General features: G+C 43.3%; 1 protein-coding gene and 1 long non-coding RNA gene across 4 annotated transcripts in view; both read left to right on the top strand.

The window, feature by feature from the left end:
• The window catches only part of CFAP299 (cilia and flagella associated protein 299), a 327,043-nt gene that overhangs the window by 192,815 nt on the left and 114,436 nt on the right, over positions 1 to 19,792 (top strand). The window lies entirely within an intron of this gene.
• Positions 1 to 19,792, top strand: part of LOC308485470 — a 34,596-nt gene that overhangs the window by 3,441 nt on the left and 11,363 nt on the right. Inside the window, exons 2-3 of the long non-coding RNA XR_013990543.1 lie at positions 330 to 469; positions 3,468 to 3,522. This is a non-coding gene — a long non-coding RNA (uncharacterized lncRNA). The remainder of the gene's footprint in view (positions 1 to 329; positions 470 to 3,467; positions 3,523 to 19,792) is intronic.

Here is a 19,792-nt window from a genome sequence, read left to right as displayed (position 1 = left end):
TAGTACAGCTAACATATCAGGAGATCTATCTGTTGGTTGCTATATGGGTTTGAAATCTCGTTTACAAACCACGTGTGCCTCATTTCAGGTTATGTCCTATTGTTAGGTTTCCCTAAACAGTAGCATTAAAATAGTTTCCCCAATGGGTACTCTGGTATCCAGTCTTTTAAAAGGGCAAGGGGCTGCAAGCAGGATACTCCACACAGTGAAGACAGACGTGACAGTTTATTGGAGACCTTGCTCAAACATCATAATCTCTCGGTAAACCATGAAGGTTACTCTGGTACGTCCAGGAAGCTGATACTGCATATTATTACCCTCCTTCCCAGAAGTTGACAGTAAGAATCTCAAGCAAGTTTCTACCCATCATTGTTGGGAATAATATTCTTTGAAGCACAAAGCTTCTAACAGTGAAAGGCTTTAATGGTTGGTCGTGAGAAAAAGATGAACATGAGACTCAGAGATTAAGGTATGGAGAATGGTTCACTGTAGGTTCTCCCCTGGGTCCTCTTTCTCTACTGGCTTAGTCCTGTTTTTCCTGTACTCCAGATTGTCTCCTTTCTTTGTTTCTGAGTGGGCATGAGTAGGGGGAATGGGGTCATTCATGTCTGTTTGATATCCTTTGGTTTAGCTCCTCTGATGACGCAGAGGCATGGCAGTTTTGCCGGCCTTATTCTCCTCTGGCATCATAGTAGATCAGCTACTGGCATCAAGAGGTTCGAAACCCATGAGCAACGTTTGTGAAATTAGACCATGGATTTGCTTAGAAACCACAAGGTTTCACATGACACCTTCTTGGTGCAATTCAGTTGAATGGGTAGTCACTATAATAACAGTATTACATTCTCCTATCTTTTAAGATGGATCATATAGCAAAGACAGGACGTGAGAGGCTTCAGCGTTGATGGAGGAGCCTAGATCTTCCTTGTTTTTGTTTTTATCCTTTTCCTGTTCTTGTTGATTCCACATTTCCAAAGAGCAAGTATTCTGCTGATCTGGATGAGGAACCAGCTCTTGTCTGCTCCCCTCTCCGCATCTCCGTCCTGATTCTTCCTCCTTACCATCCCCTCCTGCAGTTTCTGTTGGTGTTTCATAGATGTGGCAGCAGGGACGCAGGTCTAAACCACTGAGCCTCTTGGGCTTGCCGATCAGAAGGTTGGCAGTTCTAATCCCTGCAACGGGATGAGCTCCCGTTGCTCTGTCCCAGCTTCTGCCAGCCTAGCAGTTCGAAAGCACACCAGTGCAAGTAGATAAATAGGCACCACTGCGGCAGGAAAGTAAACAGTGTTTCCATGCGCTCTGGCTTCCGTCACAGTATTTATTGCGCCAAAAGTGGTTTAGTCATGCTGGCCACATGACCCAAAAAGCTGTCTGTGGTCAAATGCTGACTCCCTCAGCCTGAGGAGAGATGAGCACCACAGAGTTGCCTCTGACTGGACTTAACTGTCCAGCAGTCTTTAAAAAGGGACCCCTGACCATTAGGTCCAGTTGTGACTGACTCTGGGGTTGTGGCGCTCATCTCGCTCTATGGGCCGAGGGAGCCGGCGTACAGCTTCCGGGTCATGTGGCCAGCATGACTAAGCTGCTTCTGACGAACCAGAGCAGCACACGGAAACACCATTTACCTTCCTGTCAGAGTGATACCTATTGATCTACTTGCACTTTGACGTGCTTTCGAACTGCTAGGTTGGCAGGAGCAGGGACCGAGCAACGGGAGCTCACCCCATCGTGGGGATTCGAACTGCTGACCTTCTGATCGGCAAATCCTAGGCTCTACGGTTTAACTCACAGCGCCACCCGCGTCCCTTTACCTTTACCTAGATATGGCAGCCATGATCCCAGCTGCAGTGGGAATAGCTAACAGCTGCTCAGCACTCCACCAGGGCCAGTAAACAAGGGGAAATTCCCCATTTGCATTCTCATAAATCTCCTTGCCTACAAACAAGATTGCCAAACTCTTTAACATATAAACAGGTACATTTTTCTAAATGGGAACCCCAACTAATCTTCAGAAACTGCTCCAATACTTTTTTTTAGCCAACACTGGGTGGCTGTATTATGAACTAATATTTTTTTTTGGGGGGGGGGGCAGTGGGTCACAATCTTGCTCACCAAATCTCACCTTCTCTCTTTTTTTAAAAAAAATCAGTAGTATTGAATGGAAATCACAGCTTTCTTTAAGGCGCAGGAGGACAGCGGAGTTACTCTATCCGAGTCAAGGAACTGGCATGAGCTATGTACCGTCGATCATAGTTGGCACTTCTTCTCCTTTGTGATTTTCCATTTCTCTGTTAATTAAAAACACTGTGAAGGCTGAGTGCTTTATTTTCCCGTAATGAAGATTATGAAAACAGTAGGCCAACATGAAATGCTAATCCTACACATTGCAGGTGGTGGTATTATGGCACAACAGCTTCCGAGAAAGGAATGCATCAACTTGTTCCCAAACATTTTGTTCTGGGTAGGGGAGATTGAGGGATGGTTCATGGGTGCATTGCTCCAAAATCCACAGATTAGACTGGGGTGCCAAATTTCCCATTGATGGAAGCGCATGGAGGAAATAAGCTGTGGCGTTCCCTTTTGATTGCTGCAGTGCTACAGTCTCACTTGGGCTTGTATAGTTTAAAAGAGTGTCTTGACCTTACTTTGTCCACAGTTACGTTGCCACATTCTCTGCCTTTTTTTTTTTATTTACACGGCTTAGAGATATTAAGTGGTATAGCAATTAAATAATTACTCAAATAAGCCACAAATGCAAATATTCACAAGGAAAGAAAGAAATATAAAATACAGAATGTATGGGAAGAGAAAAGGCAGGAAGAAAGGAGGAGAGGTTAAGTAACAGGGAAATAAAAACACAAAACATATTTACAATATTCCCAACAATATTTGTGACTCAGCTTTCTCCTGTATTTGTTGTACCACTAAATGATAAAAGATGTCAAGGTTTCAACAAAATAGTTAGCAAACTGCCTACCCTCCCTTAGCCTAATAATGTTTCTCAACATTAGACCACTTTTTTTTTTGTAAGCTGGTCGTCTTAAGCTGGTGGGAGCATTTATTTTTCTCCAGTAAAAACTAATTGTCTGTAGAGCATTGATTAAAAATACACTGCTATTTCTCTACTGTCTGACAACATGTACTCTCTTGTAACCAAAAAGTACTATTATGGGGTCTATTGGTAAAGTATATCTTAATATATAGTTCCTGTTTCATTTAATACAGATGTCCAAAAAAAAAGATTTTATTTTGGGGCACGTCCAAAATATATGTCCAATGTCAGCTTTTAAAGATTTACAACTCCAGCAAGTATTATTAGATACTGGATAGATCTGATTTAACCTAGTGGGGTATGAAACCATATTATTATTATTTATTGAATCTATATAAAAAAAATGTATAAAAATCAGCTTGTAAAAAAGTATTTTAAGGTCACACTGTTTGTTTGTTGTGGGGTGTTTTTCAAGGGCAATTCCTAAATAGAAAGTGGAATGTCCTGTCCCAAATATCTTTCCTATTTAGGTAATGATTTGATGTTATATCTAATAAACTCGTAATCGTTTCCTATATTTTGTTTTGTTCAGTTGTATCTCCCCTACATTGGTGACTATTTAGAGTGACAACAATGTCATTCAAAAGTCTTGATAGTTGCATAATTTGGAAATGTTTCCTCTTGAATCGTAGAATTTTAGAGGTGTGGTCATAGCTTCAGGCTTGGAGAACGACTGAAAGAGAGCTGAGCTTTGTGGGTTGAGGAGAGGGTCCTGTGATGTGGACAGGGATGTATGACTGGGAAAAGACCTCTTAAGAATAAAAAGGCAGATTTTATATATTTGGACACATTTGTACTCAGTATGTAGGGGACACAGGTGGCACTGTGGGTTAAACCACAGAGCCTAGGACTTGCCAATCAGAAGGTCGGCGGTTCAAATCCCTGTGACAGGGTGAGCTCCCGTTGTTTGGTCCCAGCTCCTGCCAACCTAGCAGTTCGAAAGCACGTCAAAGTGCAAGTAGATCAATAGGAACCACTCCAGCAGGAAAGTAAACGGCATTTCCGTGCGCTACTCTGGTTCACCAGAAGCGACTTAGTCATGCTGGCCACATGACCCGGAAGCTGTCTGTGGACAAACGCCGGCTCCCTCGGCCCATAGAGCGAGATGAGCGCCGCAACCCCAGAGTCGGTCACGACTGGACCTAATGGTCAGGGGTCCCTTTACCTTTTTATACTCAGTATAGGTGGTTTTTCCCACAGCCATGTGCCATACAATATAAAATTTAGGTTTTGGGGCACTCTAAAAGTTTGATATTGTATGGAAATATGTCCTGACACATAAAATATAAAATCTGAGATTGTTTTAAGGGGGACATGTCTAGATCAAATCAACTCAGATACCTTTTATTTCTATTGTGCCTTATAGCATAACTGTCCAAAGGTTGCTTAGTAAGACTAAGATCTCTGGTATACCTGTGTAAATGTCCATCTGTTGCAGAAACTTTTCCCATTGTTGGATTTGAGCTACAAATATCTGCTTAGCCATGAAGCTTACTTGATTTCATTTAGCAAAACAGTAACAGCCCTATGCACACTTACTTGGGAATAAGTCTATTGAGTATTGAAGTCAGTTGGGCACATATAGGAATGCACTTTCAGCCTAGCATATATAACATTATTTGGGGTGAGGATAAATAAATTAAGAATGTATACACACTTTAGTATGCAGTTGTAAAACATAATATCTGTCCATCACTACAGAAAGATAGGTTTACTCTAAAAACATTAGAAGTTGTTAACAGCATTTATATCTTCGAATATTGTTTTCAACTCTATTTTATCACCTCTCTCATATGCTGTACTGAAGCCGTAATCCTCAAAAATCGCATTTATTTATTTGTTTTATTTTAACATATTCCACCTTTCAGTAGAATATTCTCAAGTCAGCTCACATGATCTTGTTTCAAGTTGACTTCCCACACTATATCAGCCCAGTTAAAATTAGCAAACAGTGAGGAGTTATATGAGTAGGTGCCACTAGATCACCAGTACATGTGTAAAATGCCAGTTTTTGCATCAGAAAAGTCAGCGCAGCCACTGATCCCATTCCAGCTGGGCATGTGATAGATTCTAGAACTCTTATTCAAATTTCAGCATTCATTCATTGATTTCTTGCCCATTATATATGAGTTGTGTGCAGGTCACAACATGTACATGATTTTGAATTTATGTTGTTTATCCATATCGGATTGGATTTTTCAAAACAGCTTAAAACCTATAACTTCAGCTAAACGTGGCTGTGTAGGCCATGCATTATGCATGGATGCTGCCCAGAGACCCATTGTTGTAGGCTAGCTCAGTGTCAAGAAAGAGCTGGTCTGTTTTGCAATAGCCTCAAAATCCTGGGTGAGGTCCAAGAGAAGGAACCATCAGTGCACCTTGTTAAGGAAATGTCTGCTAAGCAAACAAATCTGTTGTTGGTCCACCACCACCCCTCTCTTTTTTTGCTATACTTCTGTTTTAATGTTATGGCTGCTGACAAATTAATTTGAAGTTGGAGTGATTTTAAGCACGATTGTTTGCATGATCAATATCTGAAACATATTGAGCCATTGATCTGTCTCAAGGTCAGTACAGTGGTACCTCGGGTTAAGTACTTAATTCATTCCGGAGGTCCGTTCTTAACCTGAAACTGTTCTTAACCTGAAGCACCACTTTAGCTAATGGGGCCTCCTGCTGCCACTGCGCCGCCGGAGCACAATTTCTGTTCTTATCCTGAAGCAAAGTTCTTAACCTGAAGCACTATTTCTGGGTTTGCGGAGTCTGTAACCTGAAGCGTATGTAAGCTGAAGCATATGTAACCTGAGGTACCACTGTATTGTCTTCTACAAGTGGCCACATCTCTCTCAAGATTCCAGGTCTTTGGTTCCTGCACTCTTTTTAATTGAGGGTGCTTGGGACGGAATCTGATGCCATGTGTTCTACAACTTTGCTATAGGTCCACATGTTTTAACACCTGTTGTCAGTCTCCTTGCGCTATTTGGAGAAGCAGAGTAGGAGCCCTTCAAATTAATAACATTTCTCTTTTGTGCATTGCCCATTTGGAAACAGCCTCCCTATCCAAAGGGGTGGACTTGCGTTAGATTTGTACGTGGTACGTGTGGCCATTGTGGCATGTGTTACACTTGAAGCAGGAAGTAGAGGGAGACCCAAATCTGATTGGAAGTGAGCCAGAAGAGGAGGGAGCTTTGAAGGAAGCAATTCAGTTGCACGGTTTTCCTTAATAAATTTTCTCATGTTTACTTGGAGGAGAGCCATAGGTTTTCAGAGGGCTTGGTTCAAACGGAGCACACCTGGAACTGCTCAGCTATGTTTACAAGCTCCTTTCAGAGGCACACGGTGTCCTGCCACTTCGCCCTCTTGAAACACCAACCCGACCTGTTAGTATTCAGCCCTCACCAAATAATCCAGGTTGCCAAGATCTTTCCCCATACTGGAGATCCAGAGGCAGCCAAATTAACTATTACGCTTGTTGTTACCAACACAGAGAGAAAAACACATTTGGAACATTTTCTGGCTTCCCGAGTTCTGAGCATGCAAAGACTTGTTGGCTTAGCTTACAGGTGATGTGTTCTTATCGCTTGAGGTCTGGCAGCATTCTGAGAATAGAAACTTTCCCTCTTTAATCATCAGTCACAGTGAAAATATTGAGGCCAGTCTTAGTCTTTGCAATAACATTATTCTATAGGACGGTGGTGTCCAAACCTTTTTCAAAGAGGGCCAGATTTGATGAAGTGAAGGGCTGTGGGGATGGACCAAAGGGCCTACCAAAGTTGTTGGGTTTCTTTTAGGATTGAAGTTGTTGTGGGTTTATTTTAGGATTTTACCCTAGGAAATAAACTGCCTCAGGGGCCGAATTAAACCGACCGGTGGGCCGGATTAGGCTCCCGAAACGGACTTTGGACATGCCTGCTATAGGAGAAGCACAAGGTCAGCTGTAGCATTAATGACACCTGTAAGACTCGGGTGCCCCATACGTTCTCTGTTCCCTCCTTTTTACTCCATCTTTGTCGGGGTCGGCAGTTCGAATCCCTGCAACGGGGTCCCTGCTCCTGCCAACCTAGCAGTTCGAAAGCACGTCAAAGTGCAAATAGGTACCGCTCCGGCAGGAAGGTAAACGGCGTTTCCGTGCGCTGCTCTGGTTCACCAGAAGTGGCTTAGTCATGCTGGCCACATGACCCGGAAGCTGTATGCCGGCTCCTTCGGCCAATAAAGCGAGATCAGTGCCACAACCCCAGCGTCGGCCACAACTGGACCTAATGGTCAGGGGTCCCTTTACCTTGTTGGGGTAGAAGAGCCATAATGAGAAGATAGCTGAATTCCCAGCTTTTTGCCCAGTACACTGAGAACTGCAGTTAGTTACGATAGACAACTGGACCACATGGACATATAGTCATCTGTGTGTCTACAGAGAAGTACCATAAAAATGAGCAAAACCAACTTGGTGGTCCATGAGAGGGACTGAAATGTGCCTTAAATATTAAGACACCATCCTGTATGAATTGGATCATTCTGTGTCCATTGGAGTGTGGATGTCTAGTGGAACATCCACTATATATGGGCAGTAGCATTGTCAGGATTTCCCTGACACAGCCCCACACGCAAGCAAGCAGGTATGTGGGGATGCTAAATGGAGATAAAGCTCTTGTACCCGAGTCCTGCTTGCCAGTTTCCTTGTGGCATCTGGTTGGCCACTGTGAGAATATGATGCAGGACTGGATGGTCCACTGGCCTGATCCAGCAACCTCTTCTTAGTGTGATTTCTGATAAATGAAAATTTTACCCCTGATTCCTGACTAACTAGGCAAGAGGGATGCAATATTAACTGTGTGTCGGAGCTGAACCATAGACAACTAATGTGTGAGAGCCAGGAGCCATGCCAGGGTTAAGATCTAGAAGTATTTCTTTTCAAACAAAAGATGAGGTTCGCAGAATGCTAATTGGTGCACTTTTTACCAGTTATTGCACTTTTGCAGGGCATATATGGAATTATGGAATATTAAGAGCCTTGAGCATAGTCTCCAAACCAGCTTGCGATTAAATTATTCGCTATCATGCTATCTTCAGTGCTCCTGAAGATTACATGGCCAAGTTACTGAACCATTGAGAGACTAATAAAAGAGAGCTGACAAAAACCATTGTATCATAGACATCAAATAATGGTTAAATGCAAGATAATTTAGCTGAAAAGGGTAGTGATCTGACGATTATGTCTTATGATTGTTTAAGTGCTAGCTGCAAGCTCTTTGATGCTGCGACTGAGGAGAATCTCATATAAATGATGGAGCTTTTAAAGTAGGTACTAAGAAATTGACGTAGCTATGAGACCAGCTATCAAATTACACAACCTTGTTATTTTATTTTTTTAAAGCACAGGACATTTGATAACCAAAACAAGTGAAAAAAAGAACATTTAACCTTCCTTTTACTGTCAGTTTGATTGACAAAGACACTTTCATTTGGGTGATTTCCTTCAAACTCCAATCTAAGAGCCAGGATAGGATGTTTCTCCAAGTTAAAGAGTTGACATCCATCTACAACATGTTGTGGCAAGAGTTCATAGTGACTTGCTGGGAGAGCAGAGGAGACAAGAAGCGGTAGATGAATGACAAAAGCCTGTACACCTTTCTAATTAAACCGCTCAGAGGCTAATGCAGATGGTTTTGATTTCTTGCTGTACTGAGACTTTCAGAGTTTAGATGGGAAAAGACCATGCATTTCGTAAATTTAAAATGGTTTACCTACGAACTCTCCAAAGGTCAGATTCATGTGCTTTTCCATACAGCATTCAGAAAAAGGTGCACAGGCAAGAAAACTTGGCTTAGTTTCATTGGTGTAGGAACTCAAGAAAGGCATGTTAGAGCCTTGCTATCTGAGTTTGGAGCAACCAGTTCGGACCTCCTAACATGCTGAGCTTCTCAGGTAGATGGAGGGAACAAAGGATTGATTAGCTAGCCCTTCTTAAGGTGAGCTAAACCTGGCAGGACAGCTTACTCTATGGCATTAACCCCTTCATGTGTTAATGAGACTTGGGTATGTTGGTTGTATGAGGCTGGTTATCCCACAGAGAATTCACAAGGCAAGAAGGAATACAGTCCTTTCCCCCATCTTGGTCTCATGCCTCTTTCCCTCCACTGCCCTCCCTTTTGTACTCACATGATGACAGCCCCCTCCCCCCCCACACACCCAGATCTTCTCAGCAGGCAAAACTCTGGAGAGACCATTTGCACATCTTGAAAGCAATTGGGACATAGCAATATCCTTTGGAGAACTAACGGGTAGGAAGGCATAGGAAGCCCAGAACCACGTCTCATGAGGCATATGGAGATGGCAACTGACTCCCTAGAGTTGTGTCTCTTTTACTACCTCTTGTTCATGATGGTTTTCGTGTGTTCTTTGTTAAGTGTTTTGACGTTTTGTTATATGAAAAGCAGCTGAGAAATGCTTAGCATGCCTACTGTATACCTTCCTTCTTCGCCCTTACCAGCTTCAATTGGTTTTCTTCTACCAAGGAGGTTTTTGGTTACAGATGTATGCATGTTAATGCATGTATGCATGATCTCACTTGCTTGGGTTGTGTACTGATGTCAGAGGCAATAGCAGAATTACAATTTTTGGCATCTTTTTATCTCACCACATTAGAAACAGCAATAATTCAGTTTTGGAGATCCCTTCGCCAGTAATTGGATTCCACAGCCGTTAATTGGATTCCACCTGTGGTGCTGGAATCCTGCGGCGGTGATGATGATTCAGTAAGAGAGCACCTGTCCTTCAAGATAAAGAGACCCCAGTAAACCTTAGTTATATCCTTCCTTTCTAGTTTTTAATTACCTTGCGGCTTTGGAACTAATAAGCCTAATAGCAGCTGAGCTACTCATTGCCCGTGTTTTGTTTGGTCATGTTGTGCATCTCACATTGTGTAAAGAGACTTGAGCTTACAAATTAGGAAACTCACCTTTGCCACGAATGCCTTGGCCAAGTCCCTTTATCTCTCAGCCTCAGTCCAGCATCTGGGTGATGGTGTGAGGAGCAAAACACAACAATGCAGTGATGGCCAAACTTGGCCCTCCAGCTGTTTTGGGACTACAATTCCCATAATCCCTGACCACTGGTCCTGTTAGCTAGGGATGATGGGAGTTGTAGTCCCAAAACAGTTGGAATGCCAAGTTTGGCTATCACCGCAATAATGTATATAATGTATTTGAAGTGTTTTGAACACCGGGACTGTGGTTCTGTCACTCACAGGTGCCAAATGGGAGGGGAAGCACATTTCCTTCAAGAGTAGCAAATGACTAGTAAGCAAGTCACCCCCCAAAACATAGGGACAAGCCCAGTGGGAGATTGAAGTGCATGCTTGATGCATAACTTTCTAGAGGAGTTGCTAAATCGTGCTTCAAAGGGGGGCGGGCTTCAGTTCTCTGCCCTGCCCTGCTGGGAAAAACAGTTTTGCAAATTGTTAACATTGCAGAATAAATTCTGCAAAATATAAAAAAGAGGAAACATTTGCAGGGACACAATATTGATGTTTTGAGTGTTTTAATATGTTGTTGCTAATTGTTTTTTATTTTTAAAAAATATTGTTTTATTCTTTTTTTAAAAACCACTTTGAGGTTTTGTACAATCAAGCGGTATATACATTTTATTAAACAAATAAACAAATAAATGCCTGGCAGGAGAGAGGGGGATACCGAGTCACTACTCAAGGCTAGGATTTGAATCTGATGCATGCATGCTGGTGGTGCAACAGAACACCTTAAAACCTTCCATGCGTAGCTATCCTAGGTGCCATGTTCAACATACATTTCAAAGTGTTTTGTTCCATCTCACGGTTGTTTCAGAACACAGTGCTTGCATAAAAGACACAGTCATCGCTTAGCATGGTTGTTGTTGATTTGAGTTATTAGTTCCCGAAAGTGGGATGATCACTAGGTGATTTACATTCAGGATAGAAAGAGAATTACCGTCAATAATTAACAATAAGAAACTCTCCAGAACACCAAACACCATCAACAATAGTAAAACATCATTAGCACGTAGCTCATCACATTCCATCAAATGCCTGGGAAAAGAGGAAGGTCTTAACCAAGCACCAAAAAGAGATTGCTGTGAGTTGCCAAGTCGGCCTCGCTTAATCCGCTCAGGCAATGTTGGTGGCAACAGAAGCATTCCAGCTGACTTTAGCTTGGTATATTTCCAGCACTCAGACCAAATTGCAGTTGCTATGAAACTTGCCCCCAGAAAATGCATATGAGCCTATTAAGGTCATGGAGGACAGCCCTCTTGAGATGTCCATCATCACCACTTTATTGGTATGCTGCTGTTATGTACTGAGTTGAATAGGATCCAAAAGGCAACAGTCTGATTGGTCCTAGAACAATAGGATTCAGAATGTAGCAGTCTGATTGGTCCACAGGAGCCACCCAATCCAGCTCCAGGTGGAAGTGAATCCGCAACCTGATTGGCCTACAGATGAATCCTGGAATTAGCCAATCACGTGGGGCCCATTGTGTAAATAATGTATATAAAGCAGACATTCTGGGGGGGAACTTCCATTCCTTCTCACCACTATGAGCTGAATAAAGAGCATGAAATCCACACTCGACTCCGAGTATATTTCAGCTGCCTTTCCATAGTTAACACCATGCTCAAGGTGGCTTGCAACACAAAAAAGATTTACAGAATTACAAACATAACCAAGGTAGTCATGAACAATAAATGCAACACATCAAAAAGCACGCAACCAAGTTGAACCATTTCCTCATAAAGATATAAAAATAAAGATACAAAAAACACAACAACATTGATAAGAGCAACAACCCTCGCCAAACAATACCCCAGTTCAACAGTCTGTTCAGTAGCCTCAGTTTTTGCAGCTGGAGTCAGTCCGGCCCCGCCCTCACAAGCCAGGTGAGAAATAAGGCCAGCAAGGCAGGGAGCATGTCTTCCAGGACTCACAACCAAGATGGCCTCTGCCCTCTTCAGCAACCTCAGCTTTTGTAGCTGGAGTCAGACAGGGCCATTGACGTCAGAAGTGTCTTTTGTTGTATCTGTACCTGTGCTTTGGAGAAGCCACCGTCCTTGTTCTATAATGGTTCCTCATTGTATCTCAAGGACCTTCCTTTTAGAAGTTTTCTTTGGGCCATAAGGTTTTTTGTGCATCATTTAGGGCAGGCATGGCTAAAGTTGGCCCTCCAGCTGTTTTGGGACTACAATTCCCATCATCCCTAACCACTGGTCCTGTTAGCTAGGGATGATGGGGTTGTAGTCCCAAAACAGCTGGAGGGCCAAGTTTGGCCATGCCTGATTTAGGGTAACTTCTTAATTGTTTAGCAGAGTTATGTTTTCTTGGGCTCCTATTTTAGCTGGTGTCACTCTTCTATGCTATTTATGATATATTGTGCTGCCTTTAGCTTTTTGTTATTATTTTAGATACAGCAGGTGGTGATGGTGTATTCTTCCAAATGTTCATTGCCTTGAACTTTTGGCTGAATGGTCTATTAAATGAATGAATAAATAATCATGTGTGGGTTTGTTTGTTTTTTCCTGTGGGACTGATTATTGTGTTAGTTTCCTGAAGAGATGATATTCCACCCCAGGTGCATCAGAAGCTCCACCCCTCCTTACCTGCACTGTTCTGCCAGCCATCTTTTAATTGTTTTTGTTGTTTTCTAATTCTAGGCTGTGCATTCCCTTTCTTCCATGGTCAGACACAAACCTCCTCTAATTAAAAACTATCCGCCCCCCTCCCCCCTTGGCAAAGTTAGCCCATTATGCCAGGATGGAAGAGTCACTTCATGTCTACTAGCACATCAAAAGAGAGAAATGCAATCCCTCAGGAAAATTAGAACATCTGGAATTTTTCCTTATTTTCTCCACAAGGGCTTGTTTTAGATTAGCAATATTTTATCATAGTGGAATGAAGCTGGAGTGTAACGTACTTAATGTTCCCTTTCTTTGTACCAATAAAATTGCGCTTGCCAACAGAAAACCTGGGTGTGTGTTTTTTTAAAAAAGGGGAAGTGTTAGGGAATATGACAAAAGAAGACTTAATCTTTTAGATTAAATTCTTGAAAAGGGCTTCTTGTTGAAGTGTTTCGCTTCAACCTTGCAACCGATAGTAAACAAATTCCTCCAAGGGCCAACTTGATCTGGGTGGGAAGTGGAAAACCACTTATAATCCAATTAATCACAAAGAACTGGATGATCCTTTCACGATGCGAAAGCAACTTCCACACTTTGCGTGCTCAGCTGTTATCTTTCCCAACGAGTAGCACAGTTGCCATTAAAAGTCTCCTGCTAGCAAAAACATCCGTTGGGTTCATTTTACCTCCAAATATTTTTGCACTTCTGTTCCAATAAATATAAGCTGCCCTAACTGGAACAGACAGACTTATGGCCCTCCTCATGGCTGTAGCCCAAACTATTTACTCTGGAGCCATCTTCAGGCGTTCCATAATGTTCAGCCTGAGGTGATTCCAGGATAAAGGGGCGGGGGGAGGCTAGGCTAGTTCTGATTCACATCAGCTTGGTCCACAACCCAGGAAAGCCAAGCTGAGTGGATTTTTAAAAAAGCAATTAGCACAGCATTTAACACCCGCTTCAGGCCAGTGCAACTTAGGACCCAGCAAAGAGCACCAGCCTCGTGGCCCACCAGGGTGCGACAACTCCTTGTTCATTTCTTATTGTCCCAGACAGGCATGGACAAACAGCAGGTCTTGGTCATCAGCTCCTGTTTACCAGGGGACCTAGGAGGCTGCCTTATACTACGTTCATGTAGCTCAGTATTGTTGACTCTGGCAGGCAGATGCAGGGCTTGCATGTCCATTAATAGTTAGTACCTGAATGGCAGAATGAGCAAGAACCCGATGCGTTTTTATTTTAAGTTACGGTGATTATTCATCTATAAGTGTTTAGCGCATGCAAATCCCCGTTTTGTCTTGGTTTCCGTGCAGTTGCTGTTTGTTCATGGTGTGGCTGCCCTAGCACTATACAGTGGTACCTTGGTTCTCAAATGCCTTGGTTCTCAAACAACTTGGAACCCAGACAATGCAAACCTGGAAGTAAGTGTTCTGGTTTGCGAACTTTTTTCTTGAACACACTCTGTTTTGAGTGTTACGCTTCTGATTTGAGTGCCACACTTCCGTTTTGAGTGTTACTCTGAGGTCTGTCTGTTTTTGCTATTTATTTTGCGTTTTTGTGGCTCTTTTTGTGTGTGTGTGTGTGTGTGACGGTATAGAACCCAGTTCAACTACTGATTGATTGAGTGACTGACTGACTGACTGACTGACTGTAGTACATTGTTTATTGCTTTTATTTTATGGATCAATAGTCTCGTTAGATAGTAAAATTCATGTTATATTGCTGTTTTAGGGGTTGTTTTTAAAAGTCTGGAACGGATTAATCCATTTTGCATTACTTTCTATGGGAAAGCCCGCCTTCATTTTGGAACAGACTTCTGGAACGGATTAAGTTTGAGAACCAAGGTACCACTCTAGAAGCCATACACAGATCAGTACAAAGGGAATTCCACCATGGAGGGCCACAACCGTCTCTCAGTGAGGAAGGGGTGCATCTTGACTGCCGTACACATTTATTGCCACTCACATTTCCAATGTCACCTAAGAAGACGGGAAGGGGAGGGGACTTGATCCTGCTGGTGGGCCAGACCCTTAATTTCCCCACCCTACCTTTGAGAAGTGGGCAGGACTGCCCACCTGTCCTCACATGATATAATAATGATTGATGGCTCTCAAAGTTAGCTTCCCGTTACACCAACTTCCTTTAAAGGCTATCGGCACCAATTAGCTGATTGGCGCTGGGAGTGTGCCTTCAGCTGGGCTTGCAATAGCCAACAGCCATCTAATTGATGGTTACAGGGAGCTCCTTTAGAATCCACTGGGAGTCTGAAGAGGGGAAATGTTGCATTTGCAGGAAGTGGGCTGTAGCCAACCTAAGTCCTGCAAATTGATCCAAAATGGCTCCCTGTAATTGTGGAACGGTGGCCCCTTTGAAGATGGGCTTCTAGCAGCAGTGGGGCTCCCTGTCAATGATCTCCACTTGCAAAGGTACCACATGAAACTCCCTTTATCCTCCTCATTTTTCCTTTGTACAGTGGTACCTTGGGTTAAGAACTTAATTCATTCTGGAGGTCCGTTCTTAACCTGAAACTGTTCTTAACTTGAGGTACCACTTTAGCTAATGGGGCCTCCCACTGCCGCTGCACTGTGCAATTTCTGTTCTCATCCTGAAGCAAAGTTCTTAACCCAAGGTACTATTTCTGCGTTAGCGGAGTCTGTAACCTGAAGTGTCTGTAACCTGAAGCGTCTGTAACCCGAGGTACCACTGTACCTGAATCTATAACCAGTCTCTCACCTGCCCCCATGTATGATGTTATGAATTGGGCAGTTTTGTGCAGCTTGTGGGGAACAGCTTCGTAGGCCACGCTGGGGCCTAGGTTGCACCCAGTGCTAGTCCTACTCAGCGTAGACCCCCAGAGATTCATGGACACGACTAACTTACTCCCATAATTTTAACAGTCTACTCTGAGTAGGACAGTTGGATACAACCAAATATTTTTTGTTCCTGTTTGTTGTTCTAGAAGGGTCTGCTCCAGGTGTGAGAGGTCTCCTGGTAGTTGCTTCTGATGGGCCTTAGCTTTTCTGGTGTCAGCAGGCAGAGACACCAGGGCTCCCATCGATGCCAGTCGAGAGTCAATACTCTTAATTTGCCGTAATATCCCCAGCATAACTGCCACACATGCAGCGTTTGGAATTCTGACAGTAAACTGGAATCTCTTCTGTGGTTTATTTTCACACATACATGGTTGTATAATATCTCTAAAGCCTTTGGGATTTTGTTGGGAAATCTTTTCACTCTGCTGCCATTGTCTCCTTTTTTAAAACCCTGGCATTGTTCAAGGGCAAGTGTTTGGTTCGTAAGTGGGACTGGAGTTTTCTGCTGCGTCCTGAACTGAGGTGAAGGGTAAAGACCAGTGTTCTAACAAGCAGTCGCAATGTAAGAACATAAGGAGAACTTTGCTTTTGCAATGTCACAGGGACCAGGGGTTCAGAAAGCACATTTGATGGCGTAGATTCCCCTCAGCTGAGCCATAATGCAAAGCCATAGAGCCAGCTTTTTGGACTTCAACCAGGAGAGCGAAAGGAACATTTGTCCTCAGGGCACTCCCAGGCCAGCCCCCTATTGCTCTAAAATTGCTGCATCCATCTTCACCCAGTTGACCACCTGATGAAGTGAAAGTGCTCCTGTCATTGGAGAGGCTCAGGAGGAGATATCAGGAAGCCAATTGGAACAGGGTTTGAATGCTGCTGAGAGATTTGCCGTTTTAAACAATCCTTTCTACCTCACGGAAATCTGACAGCTCTCATTGCAGTGATTTAATTACATCAACTGCATTTCTCCACTCGGACATTTTTTGCATTGCTGACATCCACAGGTTCCCCCCCCCTTTTTTTTTTAAATATATTTTTATTTCAAAAGCTCAATTTATATAAACAAGAACATATGTATAACTAAACAGCACTTCCCTCCTGGAATCCAGCTCTTTGCTTCTGGGTGGTCACTACACTATTCATTTCTAAGATAGAAAAATACAGTAAGGGCTCTCTTACCTAAATTAAAATACAATAAAATTCCATTAACAGCTAAAGTACTTAAGTAATCACACCACAACTATCTGTCATTTCCAATATCTGTCGGGGAGATGACCGATTTCTTATTGAAGTGACCGGTTTTCAGACCATGTGAACAAGATCAAATTTCACTGTTGGCGAAAATAGAAATTGTGAACAGGCTGTAAACAGAGACAAACAGTAGCTCTTCATGTTACAGTTCCTTAGAAAACGCCTGTGACCTTTCTACCATATACTAACATGGCTCAGTTGGTAGAGCGCGAGAGTTTTAATCTCAGGGTTGTGGGTTTGAGCCCCATGTTGGGCAAAAGGTTCCTTCATTCCAAGGGGTTGGAAGAGATGACCTTTGTGGTCCCTTCCGACTCTGCAATTCTATGAGTTGCTTGAGAAGGGCCGTAGCTCAGTGGTAGAGCATCTGTATTGCATGCAGAAAGTTCCTCCTGATATGTCCCACGGAGGACCCACAGCATGGCCAGGTAGGACTGGGAATGTCTGCAGCACTGGAGACCTGCTGCCAGTCAGTGTAGGCCAGTGTTTCCCAAACTTGTGCCTCCCTCAGCTGTTGTTGGGCTACTATTCCCATCATCCCTAACTAGCAGGGCCAGTGGTCAGGGGTGATAGGAATTGTAGTCCAAAAACAGCTGGAGACCCACGTTTGGGAAACACTGGTATAGACTGTAATGAACTCTCAGTGATGGCCAAACTTGGCCCTCCAGCTGTTTGGGGACTACAGCTCCCATCATCCCTAGCTAACAGGACCAGTGGTCAGGGATGATGGGAATTGTAGTCCCAAAACAGCTGGAGGGCCAAGTTTGGCCACCACTGAGCTAGATGGACAAAATGGTCTGACACAGCATCGGGCTGCTTCCTATGTTCCAAAATGTAGTGTTAACGTCTCACCAAAGTATATGCAAGCATTAGGGATGAGGAACCTATGGCCTTTCAGAAGCTGTTGGACTCCAGTTTCCATCACCTTTGACCACTGGCCATGCTTGTTGGGGCTGATGAGTATTGACATCCAACATCTGGAATAGATTTTGGAGTCCCCACCTCTGGACTGCATCATGCTTTTTCATGTGTGTGTGGTCATTACAATATATGACTGAAGCAGATAAGAGGTTTATAAAATATAAATAGCATTAACAGATGAGAAAGAGGGAGAGAGAGATTTATCCCTTACTCACAGTGCTATAATTTTAGGGCTGCTTCCAGTTGGTGTTTATTATGGGCAGGGGTGCCATCCTGCCCTTAGGGTTGTGGGTGCCCACCACTGTAGTGCGGATGTGCAGTGTCTCACACGACACACAACGCTGTGTCAGGCTTTTGGAGGGGGGCTGTGGCAGAGAGAGAGACAGTTCAGCTCCACCCTCCACTGCCAGCAAGACACCCATTTCCACAGGGAGGGGCCTTGGACTCTGAGGTAGAGAGACTCTGCTTCCACATCTGAGCCCCCACTCTGGAGAAGGGTACCTCGCTCGCTGGTTGGCTGCAGAGGGTGGAACTTAATTGCTTCTTTTTCAGAGGCAGCGTGACAGAGGCTGGCTGGCTGGCTGGATAGATCGATAGATCAATAGATAAATAAGATAGATAGATAGATAGATTAGACAGACAGACAGACAGACAGATAGATAGATAGATTTTATTTATACTCTGCCCTCCCTGGGCAGAGCCAGGCTCAGGGCAGCTAACACCAATAAAATCACAGTAAAAACATAATGGGGGGGGGGCAATTTAAAATACAGGTTAAAATGCAATTTAAAATGCAGCCTCATTTTAAAAGTAGCCGATAGATCAAGACCATAAGGGGAGGGCAACATAAGGGTCCAAACCAAAGGCCAAGTGGAACAGCTCTGTCTTGCAGGCCTCTCTCCAGCCTCCTTGACTTTCTGGGTGCCTGGCTCTCAAAATTACATTATTGTGGGTGCCCAAGTACCCACAGCCCCCTGGCATTGGCTCCTATGATTATGGGATACATGCTGCTCATGCATGCCTTGTTCATAGCACCTACGCTGTGTTGCCAGCCTCAAAGTACCGGTCTGTATTTTTTGACCATTTAATCTGGATTTTGCGCATTTAATCTGGCAGGGAATTGATATTAAAATAAAAAACAACAACTGTTGCCAACCACCCATCTGCAATATATGAATGGCCCAATTGCAATAGGAAACCCCACCCAGAAGCACCCCATGAAATTAATTAGCGGTTAATCCAAGACAGACAAAATACTTCTTCATGCAACACATCATTTACTCATGGAATTTATCACTACAACGTTGTAATTTTCAGCAGCCTATATGGATTTAAGAGAAGATTAGATAAAAAACTTAGATAAATTAAAGAAATGGTTTTTTAAAAAAATCAGTGCCTAGAAGCTATGATATCTAAGTGAATCACTGTGTGTGGTTTTTTAACCCTTCAGGGAAAATCCCTTTCCAAACCCCCAAAGAGTTACTGTCAGTGCAAATACTGAGCTAGATGGATACTAGTGATGTAACTTAGGATAAGGCACCTTCCTATGTGAATCACTGGATACTAGGTGTTGGGGACAAATTGCAGCTGAGAGCTATCATCTCCATGCCCATCTTGGGAGCTTCCAGAGGCATAGCTAGCCATTTTGTAGACAGAATGGAACTTTTCACTAATCTAACAAGACAGTTTTTTTCATTATAATAATAATACCTTTATTGTCATTGTACAACCTGTGTACAATGAAATTAAACGAGCCTCCCTCCCCCCTCCAAACACTTAATCTCTTATCGAGCAACACACCATCTCACAAGTCAATTTCGCTATGTTATTTTTCATTCAGCAGCCTAACAGCCCATGGATAGAAGCTATTTTTTAGCTTGTTGGTACGGCTGTTTATACTTCTATATCTCCTGCCCGAGGGTAGAAGATTAAAGAGGTGAGGGCCGGGGTGTGAATTTTTCTCGCTCTCCTAAGGCAACAATCCCCTGCAATGTCATCTAGCGGACTCAAAGGACAGCCCATGATATCATGTGCTGTATTCACCACCCTCTGTAGAGACTTTCTGTCCATGGCTGTCAGGCCAGCATACCACACTGTGATACAATATGAAAGGACACTTTAT

Source organism: Podarcis pityusensis, assembly GCF_964106645.2.
Source record: "Podarcis pityusensis genome assembly, chromosome: 9".
Lineage (NCBI taxonomy): Eukaryota > Metazoa > Chordata > Lepidosauria > Squamata > Lacertidae > Podarcis > Podarcis pityusensis.
The sequence above is the reverse complement of the archived record's forward strand: the minus strand, read 5'-3'. Positions and strand labels throughout refer to the sequence as shown.